Below are 14,305 nucleotides of genomic sequence, written 5' to 3'. Positions count from 1 at the left end.
CTGCTGCAGTGCATCGTGTCGATGGTGCGCACTGCTGTAGTGGAGGGAGTGAATTTTTATGCGTGGGAAGCGAATGAAGTGGGATGATTTGTCCTGGATGGTGCTCAACTTCTGTAGTGCTGTTCAAGCTGCATTCACCCAGGCAAGATATCTCAGGAAACCAAGTGCTCCTGTTTACTCCCACAGTCCAAAGATGAGCAAGTTGGGTGGATTGGCCATGCTAGATTGCCCCTTGATCCCGAAGGTGTTTGTATAGGTAGATTAGCGGGGTGGATGCGTGGCGACACGGGGATAGGTCTGTGTGCAATTCTCTGTTGGAGAGTTGGTACAGACTCGATGGGCAGAATGGTCTCCTTCAGCACTGTTGGGATTGTATGATTGTAAGGCCATTCGACTGTGTTAAAAATTCCCTGAGAAAAAAAAAAGAAAAGTTGTATTTGTAGAATTTACAGCATTGGCTTTATTGCAGATTATTTTTTTCTGCAAGATGATGAAAATACCTGATCGAGTAAATAAATAGTAGACTATATTTGTGGGGAGTCTCGAAATATGTTTTTGTTTCATCTTTGTAGATCATCCACTGTAAAGGTAAAGACAATATCGACTAGCAAGGATGGGACATTGCGACTTGCACAATTGCACTGATCACTTGAAAGGGCCCAAGGCTCTCGCTGGGATTTGAAACTGAGATCTCCTGTTTACTAGGCTTGTGCATTGTTCTATTTGCTCAAGTCAACAAAGACCCAATTCCCGCCCTACGGGTTCCTTGCAAGAAGGTGCTAAGATTGAGAGGTCTGAGTAACGTGAACTATGCTATTGGAGGCTTTCATCCTGGCAACAGGAATATTTCTCCATAGCTGCTTTCGGAGCTGCTGAATATTTCCAGCATTTCCTGTTTCAGATTTTGTGCCTTCATTACAGGAGTTAATTTACTGACAACCCAAAAGTTGTCTCTTGGACGCAGCACCAGACAGAGCTTTTCTGTGATGTTCACACAGACAAGTTCACCCTTCACTTTCCGACACACGAACTTTAAAATCGGCTGCTTTCACACTGAGCACCCTGCAGCATTGCCTTCAAACCTCAATCCACCCTCCACCTGCACACCAGAGTCTCAGTGGTACAAGTGTATCTGAGGAATTCACAAAGACCAAGGGATCACCGTGTTTATGAGGGAATATTAAGGATTAATCCATACTCACAAACAGGCTGACTATGTGAGAATCTCTCTCTCTTTCTCTCTCTCTCTCTCTCTCTCTCTCTCTCTCACACACACACACACACACACACACTCACACTGCCATGGCAGTTGGTGAAATTTGACATCAATAAAAACATCTGGAATTAAAAGTCCAATGACCACGAATCGATTTTCATAAAATAACACAGCTGGTTCACTGATGTCCTTTAAGAAATGATTTTTTTTTTTACCTGGTCTGGACCGACATGTGGCCCCCGACCAACAGCAATGTGGTTGACTCTAAGCTGCCCTCTGAGGTCACCTATCAAGCTGCTCAGTTCAAGGAAGCAGAGTGGCGCAGCGGAAGCGTGCTGGGCCCATAACCCAGAGGTCGATGGATCAAAACCATCCTCTGCTAACATGTAATCACTCCATCAGAAAGAAGTATTCTGCTGCTGCCCAAAAGCAAATCAGGGTTTTCTTTGCAGTTCATTTGCTTCACCTGCTTGATTTTCATTAACGAGTAGCACAGCGTATTTGTCTCAGTTGGCTCAACAGTTTATTCAGCCAGCAGCGCGGGATCAATTCCAGTATCGGTTGAGATTGTTCATGAAGGCCCCGCCTTCTCAGCCTTGCTCCTCGCCTGAGATGTGAATCCTCTGGTGAAATCACCACCGGTCAGCTCTCCCCATTGATGCCTCCCAGATACAACTGGGACTGTGGACCTTGCTTTAATTTTACAAACAATGGACGAATCATATCTCTGACACATTGTTCAAATATGAAAGTGTGCAAAAAAGTAAACTGAGCATGCGAAACGGAAGCATCCCTAAAATTTCAATTCTATCACAGTTGTATCATTTCAGGAACAATTGGAAACAACCAAAATCCAAAGACCAACGCAGAAAAGCTCCGTGATTCGAACACGCAGCTCTTTACTCTGAAGTTAGACGCTCTCCCGTTGCGCCACAAACTCGCAGCAGCTGCTACTTTTTACATCAGGGTCATGTTCGATGAATTCAAAACCAAACAGAGACCAGAGAGTAAAACTGCCCCTCGCTTTACTTTCTCTGAATTTACATCAAATGGAAAAGTAACAGCGAATCAAGATTAACGAGAAAGCAGAAAGGCAACATTTTCCTGCGGGAGAAATATGTTCTTTCTTCCGGATGTTAAAACACTAAAAATGGATTGCGGAGTGACTATTTCATGGCCGAGTGGTTCACGCTGCTAATCCATTGTGCTCTGCACGCGTGGGTTCGAATCCCATCCTCGTCGGTGGTGCATTTGTTCTGTATCCTTATTGCCGGTGAACTAATGATTCGTTCAGTGTTTTGAGCTTCACAGAACCAAGATGAAGTTTGGATACACAGGCTTGAGGGGTGAATAGTCCAGAACAATTCCATATTCCCATATTTCTAATCAGATGAGAAACTCGATTAAAATCAGGACACCAGTTTTGGAGAGGAGTTTGCCACCAGGGAAACCTGAGGTTTCAGACACTCCAAAGCAGACGCCAGCTTCATTTGCGGCCCGAATGGGAGGTTTTGTCTTTCTGGAATAGGCAGCTCAGCCATGAAAATTAGCACCGTATTAGCAGGATTGGCCATGCTAAATAGTCCCTTAGTGTCAGAGGGATTAGCACGGTAAATATGTGGGGTTACGAGGATACAGGCTGGGTGGGATTGTTGTCGGTGCAGGCCCGATGGACTGAATGTTCTCCTTCTGCCCTGCAGGGATTCTCATGAAGTTCGAGGCGGCAGTTTCACTTCTCTGAGAGCATTGACACAACCGTTCCTAATTTCTTCAAACTTTACCTAAAAAGCCGACTTCGATGAGATTCTGACCCACAAGGTCTGAATATCTCACCAGACAACATTCTCTCTTCCACCTTCTTCCATCGGGAAAAAGATACAACAGTCTGGGGTCACCTACCAACCGACCGAAGAACAGCTTCTGCCCTGCTGCCTCTGAATGGACCTCCCTTGCATTACGTTGATCTTTCTCGACACCCTAGCTATGATTGTAACACTACATTCTGCAGTCTCATCTTTCCTTCTCTATGAACGGTATGCTTTGTCTCTACAGCGCACAAGAAAAAATACTTTTTCACTGTATATTAATACATGTGACAATAATAAATCAAATCAAATTAAATAAAACAATGATGAGAAGTCCTACATGCCACTCTTTGCGCCACAGATCCGCAGCTGCAGCGCTCCGACTGCAACAAAGAGCGCTCAGAGTAGAAAGTGCATCTTGCTGAAATAATAGGCCAATTCCAATTGGTTTCAGTTCAACATTTAGGCAAACGAGCAAATAAACACGACACGTCGCGAAAGGGAAAGGGTATCGTGGGAAAATAAATACAAGAATCAAAGTGCATCAAACGTGACTGCCGTCAAACTGAACAGAACCAGACATCCATTATGCAAATACTCCCAGTGCCACAAGAGAAGTCCTTTCTTCAACTAAGTGTTTGTATAGTTTTATGTGTTGTTCTTGCACTGACAGGTAACAGTAAATCACAACCACAACAACCAGTAACAGCCAGTTAAATGATCATCCCGCACTCGCTGATAATGCAGTTTCTGACAGTGACAGACAGTTTCTGACCATCCTCCGATTGGACCTGGAGGAAACCAGATTCACTGTCAGAGCTGAACTTTCTTACAGAGTGGGTGGCAGAACCAGGTGAGCGATGGTGGTGGAGTGGTGACTGTGCGAGCATTTGATCTAGGGTCAGTTCCTGGCCATCACGGTTCTGATGTCTTTAATTAGTTATCGCAGGTCATAACAGTAGCTGAGCACTCTTAAAATGAAATTCACTAAAAATCCTCACCATCACGATCTTTCTAATGGAAAATTCAGCTTCAATTTACTTTGAGTGGACACTTTGTTCAATGAAAGAACAGGCCTCCAAATTGATCAATGAATTCCCAGTATGAAACAATAGTAAAAAGGTGGCGAAAACGAGACAAGCCAATTTCAGTTTCCGACGGGCACACCTGGTGCCTGATGAAATCAGCAACGAAGGTAGTTCCGTAATTATAACTAACGCGAATAACGGTTGCTGATGCAGCGCGAGCGATGGTGGTATAATGGTGGAAGTAGCTGCTTTCCACGCAGGTGATATGGGTTCGATGCCCGGCTATTGCATTGATAATTTATTTAGAACCTTATCGGCGGCCTCTTGTATTTTAAAACGAGTGAACAAAACAGGGCGAACGTAACATTCGCCAGTAATAGAGATACTTTTGTTTTCATTGTCTCTTCGGACGTAATTAGTTTTCACTGAAAAATTAGTTAAATAGAAAAAAAACCAAATCACTGGCCTCATAAATGAATTCAGAGACAAAGATACAAAGTAAAAGTTCAGGAACAAATTTCAGCTCACACACTGTGCTCTGTCCAATCCTGGTACTGATGAAGTTAATATATGCACGTTACTGAGGTGGTTACATTAATGCAGCAAATAAGCAGCTGCGGTGGCCGAGTGGTTAAGGCGTTGGATTCGAAATCCAGTAGGGTTTCCCCGCGCAAGTTCGAACCCTGCTCGCAGCGATTATGGTTGGAAATGTTTCCTTCAGGCACGTACAAAGTCGCCAATTTTTTCCCCAATTACGTCGGGGACCTGGGGTGGAGGGTGATGCATGCAGCAGTTCCGCACAACCGTAGGATTCACTGGTTCACGGGCTCCGAAGACTGCCCTTTCTGCGGCCTTGTGGAGTCCGTGGACCATGTCTATGTTGTGTGTCTTAGGCTGCACTCCCTTTATGTTTTCCTAAAGAACCTTTTATTGATGTTTTGTTTGCACTTCAGTCCCACGCTCCTGATCTATGGACACCCGGTGCGGAGAGGGGAGGGTCGGGATGGCGACCTCCTCGTGAACCTGCTCCTGGGCCTGGCGAAACGCGCCATTTACCGGTCCAGGCAGCGGGCGATCGAGGGGGCCGTCCATCTTGACTGTCTTCCCCTCTACCGCGGCTACGTTCGCGGCCAGGTGTCCCTGGAGAGGGAGCATGCGGTGTCCACGGGCGGGGTTGACGCCTTCCGCGCCCGCTGGGCACCGCAGGGGTTGGGGTGCATTATCGACCCTAATAATCACATTTTAACTTGATGTTTTTAAGTTTCCTTTGTACTTTGATTTCTGTTCGGGCTGTTCCTCCTCCTTTTTGGGGAGCTGCCCCTTTTACTTTGTCCTGACTTAATTTGAGTTTGTTTATTTGGTTTGACCTAAAAAGAGGGCAACATCACTCAGCCAGAAGAGTAATGGATCAATCTCGTTCTCTATGATGGTGGTGGAAGCAGATACGATCAATGATTTCACAGAAATAGTTTATCCATAATAGCTGCAGTGTGTCTGATCTACCGGACACCCTGCAATAAGTCACCATGTTTTTTTGGAAAGCACCGTCCTCCCTGTGACATGTACCGTCGAGAGGGACGAGAGTATCAGCACAGTGGAAACAGCACCACGTTAAAGACATAGTTCATCATTATTTGGACAAAAATCAACATTGCTTCTTAACCACTGGTTTAAAACATGGACTTTCGTTCCCAAAATCACCATGAATTGATCAGGTGAAGTTTCCATCCTTTCCGATTGTATTAGATACATATTGTTCCATATGTTTCTTTCTGTGTCTCCGATTGTTTGTGTTTGCCTGTTGGCACCTGTGGCAATTTAACAAGTTCAACTTACCGCTCATTCTGTCCATATCAACCTTACATAAGGTAAAAATTATAGCATTTGTGTGATCTTGCGCTGCCTCAAAAATACTGTGTCAGAATATTAACTCATTCGTGGTCGATACTTATTACTGAATTTAGCATGAATATTTCTCTTCTGGCTTCAAAGCATCGTTGAGGGCAGGAGACATTAAATGACAAAGGAGTTGCTGGGATGAGGCTGAGATAAATGCACTCGTGCTGAAACTACAAATGTGCGTAAAATTCCAAGAAATGTACAAAATTGGGACAGAGATTACAATCTCAAAGTAATGCAACAATTTCAAAGAAGAATCATATAATCCCCGCAGTGCAGAAGGAGGCCGTTTCGCCCATCAAGCCTGCAGAGAGAGCAACTCACCCAGTTCCTATCCCCGTAACCCCATGTATTTACCTTGCTTGTCCCCCTGACACGAAGGGACAATTATAACATGGCCAATCAACCTAAGGCACACATCTTTGGAGTTTGGGGGGAAACAGCAGCACCCAAAGGAAAACGACGAGGACACAGCAAGAACATGCAAACTGCACACAGACAGTCACCTGAGGCTGGAATTGAACCCGGGTCGCTGGCGCACTGAGGCAACAGTGTGCCCCCCAAACAGTGTGCCCACCTTCCTGCCTTAAGTTTGATTTTATTTGATTTTTGGTGTAATTTATTGTTGTTACCTGTATTAGTATCTTGTGAAAAATATTGTTTCTTGTATGCCATGCAGACAACGTATACCAATCATAGAAAAGGAAAGGAGAATGTAGTAGTCCAGTCATGGCTAGGATGTAGAAAAAGATTAGTTGAATGTAAGGTAGGTCTGTTCAAGAGTTTGATGGCAGCAGGAAAGAAGGTATTCCTGAGTGAGTTGATACGTGATCACAGACTTTTGCATCTTTTTTCCAACGGAAAGTCGAAGAGAGTATGTCGGGGGTTTGTGTGATCCTTGATTATGCTGGCTGCATTTCTGAGGCAGCGGGATGTGTAGACAGAGTCAATGGATGGGAGACTGGTGTGTGTGATGGACTGGGCTTCGTTCATGATCCTTTGTAGTTGCTTCCAGTCTTGGTTAGAGAAGGAGCCTCTGATGCAACCGGAAATAATGTGTTCTGTGGTGCATCTGTAAAGGTTGCTGAGAGTCGGAGTGGACATGCAGAATTTTCTTAGCCTGCTGAGAAAATAGAAGCGTTGGGGGGGGCTTTCCCTTGGCCTGGAGGGACCAGGACAGTTAGTTGGTAATCTGCACACCTAAAAACTTGAAGCTCTTGACCAAAAGAACATGGCAGATTGATAACGGCAGAAAATAAAGGGACAAAATAGAAAGTCTGTGATTGCGTAGAGTACAAGAGAGATGAAATGCAGGAACTGGTGGTGCAAGGCTACCATGAATAGAAAGAGAACAAGTGAAGATATCAAAATAGAGCGTTCAGGAATTGTGCACTGAGCTTCATTGGAATATGAGAGAAGACGAAGGACAGAGAGATCAGAGTGAAAACAAGTGAAGAATTAAAAAGATAGTGGGCCAGAATTCTGAGCAGAAGTGGAGCCACAATTTTGGACTGAATGGAGAAATCCCAGAGGGTTAGTAATCGATCTTTGTTTGGTCGCCACAATCCAGAGCAGAGCATGATGTGAACAGCAAATACGATTAATTTGGGAGAAGAAATTGGCCTTTCATCTGGAAGTAATGTTAGAGGCGTTGGACATTGACTACATTCGATCGGGGGGGGGGGGGGGGGGGGCGGGGGTGGCGGGGGGAGGCGGAATTGCTTTAATTGATAGGACATGGGCGAAGGTGTAAAGAGGAAAATCTCCACTCAGAAAATTGAAAGGACTGCAGAGGGGAGTGGAGTTCTAGTGGTGGCAACAATCTAGAGTTGGCAGAAATGACAAAGGATGATGCATTGAATGAGAAGAATATTGGGGAAGATGGTAAAGTGAAGTTTGTTTATTTATCAGTGTCCCAAGTAGGCAGACATTAACACTGCAATGAAGTTACGGTGAAAGTCCCCTAGTCGCTGCACTTCAGCACCTGTTTGAGTACACTGAGGGAGAATTTAGCATGGCCAATGCACCTAACCAGCATATCTTTCGGACTGTTGGAGGAAACTGGAGCACCCAGAATAAATTCATGCAGCCATAGGGAGAGCGTACTTACTTCAAACAGATAGTGACCTAAGCCAGCAATCGAACCCAGGTTCCTGGCGCTGGAAGGCAGCAGTGCTAATCATTGCACCACTGTGTCGCCGTGATGAAAAGGGGAAAACTTTCATAGTTTTAGACGGGAAGGGATGAGGGTGAAAACAGGGAAGTGGGACATAAAAGCTTGAAATCCCTGTCAACCTCAGTGAGAGCAGATCATCTGGTGAGGAAACAGGAAAATGGATTAGAATTGTTGGTGTGATAAGTTCCATATTCCGTCCTCACTGTTCAGATCCCTAAACACAAATTCCACATGTAAGATTGATTTCTATATTTCTTTTTTTGAACATGTTATTTTGCTTATCAAGCTATCTGTCATGTTGGGCAGGTTATTTATTTATGTATTATTTATTATTTGATTTATTATTGACATATGTATTAACATACAGTGAAAAATATTGTTTCTTGCGTGCTATACAGACAAAACATACCGTTCATAGAGAAGGAAACGAGAGAGTGCAGAATGTCGTGTTACAGTCGGAGCTTGGGTGTGGAGAAAGATCAACTTAATGCAAGGTAAGCCCATTCAAAAGGTTGATGGCAGCAGGGAAGAAGCTGTTCTTGAGTTGGTTAGTACTTGACCTCAGACTTCTGCATCTTTTTTTCGACGGAAGAAGATGGAATCGTCCAGGGTCCTGGGGTCCTTAATTATGCTGGCTGCTTTGCCGAGGCAGCGGGAAGTGCAGACAGAGCCAATGGATGGGAGGCTGGTTTGCGTGTTGGATTGGGCTATATTCATGACCTTTTGTAGTTCCTTGCGGTCTTGGGCAGAGCTGGAGCCATACCAAGCTGAGATATAACCAGAAATAATGATTTATTTGGTGCATCTGTAAAAGGTGGTGCGAGTCGTAGGTGACATGCCAAATTTCCTTCGTCTTCTGAGAAAGTAGAGGTATTGGTGGGCTTTCTTAACTGTAGTGTCGGCATGGGTGGACCAGGACAGGTTGTTGGTGATCTGGACACCAAAAAACTTGAAGCTCTCGATCCTTTCTACTTCGTCTCCGTTGATGTAGACATGTGCATGTTCTCCTTTACGCTTCCTGAAATAGATGACAATCTCTCATTTTGTTGACATTGAGGGAGAGATTATTGTTGCCGCACCAGTTCACCAGATTCTCTCTCTCATTCCTGCACTCTGTCTTATCATTGTTTGAGATCAGACCCACTACGGAAGTGTCGCCAGCAAACTTGAAAATCGAATTGGAGGGGAATTTCGCCACACAATCATAGGCGTATAAGGAGTATAGTAGGGGGCTGAGAACACAGCCCTGTGGGGCACCGGTTCCGAGGATGATCGTGGAGAAGGTATTATTGTCTATCCTTTATTATTGTGGTCTGTAAGTTCGGAAGTTCAGAATCCAGTCACAGAGGAAGTGACTGCTTCGTGAAACTCTTCTGTTCAGTTAATAAACATCACTCGGATTTCACAGTCTCCTGTCATTTCAATTTTCAACCTTGCTTTATACTGATCTTTCCATCTCAGCCTCCTGCAATATTCCACTGAAAAGCTTAATGTAATTTCCAGGAACAGAAACTCATCTCTCAATGAAACATTTTACAGCCTTCCAGACGCAGCACTGAGTCAAACAATTTCAGACATTAAACTCAGCTCCATTTTGCTTCCAAAATTTCTTTGCAGGTTTTGGTTTTTACCCTCTTGTTTACTCTTGTTTTTGTTTTCACTTCCTTCTCAACACAAACTTGGTTTCTTTACCTCCCGTTTAGACTTACCCCACCAACTGTTTTGTCATTGAAGCATTGCTGTACTTCACCGTGTTTAGATGCAACAAGAGAACAGTTCACTCTCGAATCAGTGATGAGCGACGAATGAGAATTTATTAATGTTCTGACAGAAAATGAACATCTCCACCTTCTCCCTGTAATCCTGTACATTTGTCTTGTTCATAACAGCCTAATTCTTTTTAGAATGCTTCAATTGAACTTACCTCCATCACACTCTCCGGCAGTGCATTCCTCATATTAAGCATTCACTGTGTGAGAAAGGTTCTGTTTGTGTTTCTATTCCATCCTTTGCTAATGGTGTTACATCTGCTTTCTCATCATTGATCATTCCAAGATTAGTTATAGTTTGTCCCTATCCACTCCATCCAGACGATTCATGACATTTAATACCTCCATTAAATCTCCTTCAATTTTCACTTCTGCAAGGAGAACAATTCCAAAGTCTTTGATCCATTTCATTCGTGAAGTTCCTCATTCACAAACAATCTCATGAACCTTTTATGCACTCTCTCCACCTAAAGTGTGGCTTCCAAAACAGGCTGCAATACTCCAGCTGGATGTTTTAGTGTCTTACACCTTTTGAACATAACCTCCTTGCTCTTGTACTCTATGACCCTGTTCATAAAGGGTAGAATTCAATATGCTTTATTAAACGTATCTTAACTTGTCCTGACCTGTTCAGTGACATATATACATGCACAACCAGTTCCGTCTGCTCCTGCACCTCATTTGGAGTTGTACCCTTTAATTTATTTTGTCTCTATAATCTTCTCACCAGAATGAATCCCTTCAAAATTCTCTGCTTTAAATTCCACTGGCCTCTTTTCCATTCATTCGAACAACTTGTCTATGTCCTTTTTGAAGATTTGCACGATCCTCCTCACATTTCGCAACACTTCTAAGTTTCACATTATCCACAAATTCAGGAACTCTGCCCTGTACAACGTTACCCAAATCACTAATATATGCTGGTGCTGGGGAATGAGCCAGACCAGGTGCTAGACTTGGAAGTTGGTGTGCATTTTGGTGATAGTGACCACAATTCGGTTACGTTCACCTTAGTGATGGAAAGGGATAGGCATGAACCTCGGGCCAGTGGTTTTAGCTGGGGGAAGGGTAATTATGAGGCTATTAGGAGAGAATTAGGAAACATAGGTTGGACTAGGAGATTACAGGGACTGGGAACGTCCGACATGTGGAGTTTTTTCAAGGAGCAGCTACTGCGAGTCTGTGATAGGTATGTCCCTGTCAGGCAAGGAGGAATTGGTAGGGCTAGGGAACCGTGGTGCACCAAAAAAGTTTCTTTGTTGGTTAAAAAGAAAAAGGAGGCTTATGTTCGGATGAGACGTGAGCACTCGGGTAGTGCACTAGAAAGCTTTAGATTGGCTAAGAGGGAGTTGAAGAGCGAGCTTAGAAGGGCTAAAAGGGGACATGAGAAGACTTTGGCGGATAGGGTTAAAGAGAATCCTAAGGCGTTCTATAGGTATGTCAAGAACAGAAGGTTGGTTAGGGCAAGTTTAGGGCCAGTTATAGATGGCAGAGGGAAGTTATGTGTGGAACCGGAGGAGATTGGTGAAGCATTGAACCAATATTTCTCTTCGGTGTTCACGCAAGGGGACATGAATATAGCTGAGGAGGACACTGGGTTGCAGGGGAGTAGAATAGACAGTATTACAGTTGATAAGGAGGATGTACAGGATATTCTGGAGGGTCTGAAAATAGATAAATCCCCTGGTCCGGATGGGATTTATCCAAGGATTCTCTGGGAGGCAAGAGAAGTGATTGCAGAGCCTCTGGCTCTGATCTTCAGGTCGTCGTTGGCCTCTGGTATAGTACCAGAAGATTGGAGGTTAGCGAATGTTGTCCCATTGTTTAAGAAGGGGAACAGAGACTTCCCCGGGAATTATAGACCGGTGAGTCTCACTTCTGTTGTCGGCAAGATGTTGGAAAAAATTATAAGGGATAGGATTTATAGTTATTTGGAGAGTAATGAATTGATAGGTGATAGTCAGCATGGTTTTGTGGCAGGTAGGTCGTGCCTTACTAACCTTATTGAGTTTTTTGAGAAAGTGACCAAGGAGGTGGATGGGGGCAAGGCAGTGGACGTGGTATATATGGATTTTAGTAAGGCGTTTGATAAGGTTCACCATGGTAGGCTTCTGCAGAAAATGCAGATGTATGGGATTGGGGGTGATCTAGGAAATTGGATCAGGAATTGGCTAGCGGATAGGAAACAGAGGGTGGTGGTTGATAGTAAATATTCATCATGGAGTGCGGTTACAAGTGGTGTACCTCAGGGATCTGTTTTGGGGCCACTGCTGTTTGTAATATTTATTAATGATCTGGATGAGGGTATAGTTGGGTGGATTAGCAAATTTGCTGATGACACCAAAGTCGGTGGTGTGGTAGACAGTGAGGAAGGGTGTCGTAGTTTGCAGGAAGACTTAGACAGGTTGCAAAGTTGGGCCGAGAGGTGGCGGATGGAGTTTAATGCGGAGAAGTGTGAGGTAATTCACTTTGGTAGGAATAACAGATGTGTTGAGTATAGGGCTAACGGGAGGACTATGAATAGTGTGGAGGAGCAGAGGGATCTAGGTGTATGTGTGCATAGATCCCTGAAAGTTGGGAATCAAGTAGATAAGGTTGTTAAGAAGGCATATGGTGTCTTGGCGTTTATTGGTAGGGGGATTGAATTTAGGAGTCGTAGCGTTATGTTGCAACTGTACACAACTCTGGTGCGGCCGCACTTGGAGTACTGTGTGCAGTTCTGGTCCCCACATTACAGGAAGGATGTGGAGGCTTTGGAGAGGGTGCAGAGGAGGTTTACCAGGATGTTGCCTGGTATGGAGGGGAGATCCTATGAGGAGAGGCTGAGGGATTTGGGATTGTTTTCGCTGGAAAGGCGGCGGCTAAGAGGGGATCTCATTGAAACATATAAGATGATTAGAGGTTTAGATAGGGTGGATAGTGATAGCCTTTTTCCTCTGATGGAGAAATCCAGCACGAGGGGGCATGGCTTTAAATTGAGGGGGGGTAGTTATAGAACCGATGTCAGGGGTAGGTTCTTTACCCAGAGGGTGGTGAGGGATTGGAATGCCCTGCCAGCATCAGTTGTAAATGCGCCTAGTTTGGGGGCGTTTAAGAGATCCGTAGATAGGTTCATGGACGAAAAGAAATTGGTTTAGGTTGGAGGGTCACAGTTTTTTTTTTTAACTGGTCGGTGCAACATCGTGGGCCGAAGGGCCTGTTCTGCGCTGTAATGTTCTATGTTCTATGTTCTATGTTCTATGCTGATGCATTTTCACAGTATTTCTAGCTTGTGTGCATGTACACGTGATTCACTGCAGATTGAGGCATTTAACGAGAGAAATGAAGCGAATGTAAATATCTGTCTGCAAACTCCACGTCAAAGTCACAAATGCATTGGTGTTGATTTCAAGAGATTTTATTATCAGTATTAACAGAGGATGATTTTGATCCATCAACTTCTGGGTTATGGGCCCAGCACGATTCCGCTGTGCCACTCTGCTACAGCACTCTGAACTTTTGCTGCCCATTAATATAGCCAGAGAAATATTCATTTCTGTATTGTTATTTAACCCCAACACCAGTGTATCGTCCATAGTTGACCCTGAAAATGTGATGTGAGCTTCCCCCTTGAACCGCTGCAGTCCCTGAGGCGTAGGTACTGCCACAGTGCTCGTAACCTAATCGTGTTCGGGAGGTTGTTCCAGAATTTTGCGACAGTGAACGTACGGTGACATTTTTCCAAGCCAGGACGGTGAGTGCCTTGGAGGACAACTTCTAGGTGCTGGTGTTCCCATGTATCTGCTGCCACTGACCTTCTAGACGGTAGCAGTCGTGGGTTTGATTGTGCTGTCCAAGAAGAGTAGATGAAGAAAAACTGTTCCCATTGGCAGAGTGGAGAAGGATGTTTTTTTAATGTGCTGAGAGATTAGGACCTGGAAAGCACTGCCTGAGCGTGTGGCAGAGACAGCATCAAATCAGGATTGTCAGGGGAAAGGAATTAGCACTTGAAGAGAAATGATTTGCAGGTTTATGATACAATGTTTGGGAAAGGGACGAGATGAGTTGTTCTTGTTCAGGACAGCACACAGACAAAGGGTGTAATGGTCTCTCTCTCTCTCTTTTGTATCTATTCTAAGATTCAACAGGTGCTGGACGTATTCTGTCTCCGGGACAACATAAGTGTGTGATATTCATTCTAAATCCAGCTGAGACACTTTGCAAATCTGTACTCATTCTACCCGGAAGATATCGAATTCAAATTGGGCCTTTTGATGCACTTAATACATGATTCCGCACGATCCTCTGCTCAAATCTTTAATGTAACATCATCTGCTTATCTCTGAATTCCATTCTCCATCGTCTCATTACCTAGATTTCCCTTCAATACAGCTGAACTAATCGAGTCAACTGCTCCAGCCTATACCAAGTTC

At 44.3% G+C, this 14,305-nt stretch overlaps 2 non-coding genes across 2 annotated transcripts; both read left to right on the top strand.

The window, feature by feature from the left end:
* Positions 1-1,526: 1,526 nt before the first annotated feature.
* Positions 1,527-1,598, top strand: trnam-cau (transfer RNA methionine (anticodon CAU)). Its single transcript has one exon. It is a non-coding gene; the product is annotated as a tRNA-Met (tRNA).
* Positions 1,599-4,662: 3,064 nt separating this feature from the next.
* On the top strand, positions 4,663-4,744 carry trnas-cga (transfer RNA serine (anticodon CGA)). The gene has a single exon. It is a non-coding gene; the product is annotated as a tRNA-Ser (tRNA).
* The last annotated feature ends 9,561 nt before the right edge of the window (positions 4,745-14,305 follow it).

Source organism: Mustelus asterias, unplaced genomic scaffold (assembly GCF_964213995.1).
Source record: "Mustelus asterias unplaced genomic scaffold, sMusAst1.hap1.1 HAP1_SCAFFOLD_2275, whole genome shotgun sequence".
In the NCBI taxonomy this organism is placed as follows: domain Eukaryota; kingdom Metazoa; phylum Chordata; class Chondrichthyes; order Carcharhiniformes; family Triakidae; genus Mustelus; species Mustelus asterias.
Note: the sequence above shows the minus strand (reverse complement) of the source record. Positions and strands in the feature narration are given on the sequence as shown.